We start from the raw sequence: 2,796 nt of genomic DNA, 5'->3' as shown, positions 1-2,796 counted from the left end.
AGGTCCAGAGCATCCTGTGCCTGGTGCTGCCACCTCCTGGCTATGTGATGTTGGGTAAGTAATCTACTTTATGTGAGTTTCAGTTTCCTCATTAATAATCAGGATTATGACACCCAAGACTTGCAGAGGTCTTTTTAAACCCTAAAGCAGTACTCTATAGCTCTGATGAAAAACCAGCTTTTTCCCCTCAGTCTTTTTTGGACTAATTCTTTTGTAAAATACATTAAAATGGAATACAGGACTTTGTGAACTCAAGATCTGTGCAGAAGTAACGCATTGGGATTGCTATTACTTATTATTCAAAATTGGAACTACATCTGCTATCAGAGGATGCCCTGAGCTTAACTTCTTAATTCTTATTGCTAACGTCAATTCCTACATGCTTGGAGATTAATAAATACATTTGTAAACAACCCATGATTAATGAGTAAACTACGATGGAAATTAGAATGTATTTCCAATTAAAAATACTATTCCTCAAATCTTTTGGGGTGGAATTAAAACTATCCTTAGAGAGAAATGTATAATCCTAGATTATATATATTTATATATTATTGTGTATAATATAGAAAAGTTGAATTTCTAAGTTCTAAGCATTCATCACAAGCTAGAAAAAGAGCAGAAAATTAAACACAAAGAAAATAGACGACACAAAATGATAAATATTAGAGGAAGGCTTCACAAACTAAAAGACAAACATCGAAAGGATAAATAAAACTAAATTAGATTCTAATAAATGACAAATATACTCAATAAAATCCTAGTAATAATGTTCAAAAAAAGAGAAAAATTGCAACAAATGAATACCAAGGCTTAAAAGGGAATGAATTAGGGTCACTCTTTGTGTTGTACATTCTATGGGTTTTGACAAATACATAGTAATATGTATCCGCCATTGCAGATTCATATAGAACTATGGTTTCACTGCCCTAAAATCCCCTTTGCTCCAGGGCCATAGAGGTGTGTGTGACCTTTGTCAAAGTCATAGATGTTTGGGGTGATGGTGAATACAAAGATTCCTTCCAGCTAGTATCCTCTGCTTTAGGGTGAGGAAAGGGAGGAATTTCTCACAACGGCATTAATAATGGAGGAAACCAATGTTGAGGGTGCAGAAGTGGATCATCACAACATATTGATCCCGGAATGAGCATGGTTAAAAGAACTGAGGAAAAGGAAAGGAGGTCAATTTTTAGAAAATCAAAAATGCAACTTTATTTCTGCATTGATCTTGAGTTACTGATTTGGAATCTTATAAATTCAGCATGACTTTTGCTTCCCCAGGCAGGGCCTCATGGGCTTGTGGTGTTTCTGCACTCATGATTGGTGTGCAGCCCTGCATGGGTCACACATAGAATGTCCTGTGGCTGCCCTGGGCCCTGGGTGTGTGAGGCTGTCCCTCCTTATCTTGCACTTTGGAGGCTGTGATGCTGGAATGTTCTTGTCTGAGCCCTTAGTGACATGGGCCCTTTCTGACACTTGCACCTTACACCTGACATTGCCTCCTCTGATGCAGTTCATTTGCATCACTGCAAATGTTGTTCATGCAAATGACTTGACTCAGGATTGGGACCCAACCTGGCCAAGAGCAGATGGTCCCTGGAACCTTGTTATCATTGGACACGGATGAAATCATAGTGCTTAGGGCTGCCAAATAAAGGAAATGTGCATACCTCACTAAGACTCTATACACTTGTCCTTGGAGATTACATCCTGTGAGAGATGCATAAACACAGTCTCCTCCTTTCTTCCTTTTCAGGCACCTGAGAATGGCATCAAAGTAGACATGATTTCATGGCTCCCCATCCCACACAGCCTTACCTGTGGAAATTTGTACAGTTCCAGCAGTGTTCCAATCTAGGCAGAAATTGCACATGTTGTTTCAGTAAGGACTGCTAGAGACTTGCTCTCTCTCCTACAGGTGTAATTTGGGTTGTCTTTGCGCAGCCCTGAGACCCAAATGAGGGAACTCTCCAGTGCCTTCTGTTCATTGTGCAGGACATTATAGAGATCAACTCCCAGAGATATGTTGGGTAAAAGATGGGAGTTTCTGTTGATTTCCTCAATGGCAAAAACCAAGGCCAGAACATACTGCTAGTTCTTGTACTGAAACCTGCTGAGAGGGATGGGGCTCCTTAGGGAACAGACTCAAACCACAATTATCTTCAAATCCAATGCAATCACTTAATTAAGGAAGAATGCCCAGCCAACTCACTCCATCTGTGGCAACAGCTCTCCTGAAGCCTTAGAATTTATAGCTAAATCAAGTAACATCACCGGGGCTCTGGAACATCCTTAGTGAATTCCACACACATGGAGAAAAGTGATTAAGTTTATGAGAAAAGTTTAATGAATGGAAAAGCAGATCACATTCAGAGTGCGGTTTGTAAATGGTTCTTTGGTTCAGGATCCAAAATGCTTGTTCATTTGAACACATCATCAAATGCTTCAGAGAACAGCAATAATATCAACATGAGATTGGAGGTAGCGCTGGGGAGGAAGAGTAATTACACCTGAAGGCTCTGGGACAAGCAGAGAAGCATGGCTTCTGTGGGTTGAGAATGGTGCAGCAGAAGGCAGGCAATCAAACTGCCTAACCTTCGGCCCCATCAAACCTGTGTATCTGCCACCATCAACAACCAGGCAGCTAGGATGAGCTTCAGAGCTCCCATGAAGGAGGAATCACCGTAAGGCAGGCACATCCGGGAGAAGTATGAAGGAGTTAAAACTGAAAACACTTAGGAGTCTAAGAGACAGCCTTGTATGGTGTAAAAATTGAAAATGTGATTACAAAAACTG

The sequence above is a fragment of the Diceros bicornis genome, unplaced genomic scaffold, assembly GCF_020826845.1.
Source record: "Diceros bicornis minor isolate mBicDic1 unplaced genomic scaffold, mDicBic1.mat.cur scaffold_108_ctg1, whole genome shotgun sequence".
NCBI lineage: Eukaryota > Metazoa > Chordata > Mammalia > Perissodactyla > Rhinocerotidae > Diceros > Diceros bicornis.
This window is presented reverse-complemented; position numbering follows the sequence as displayed.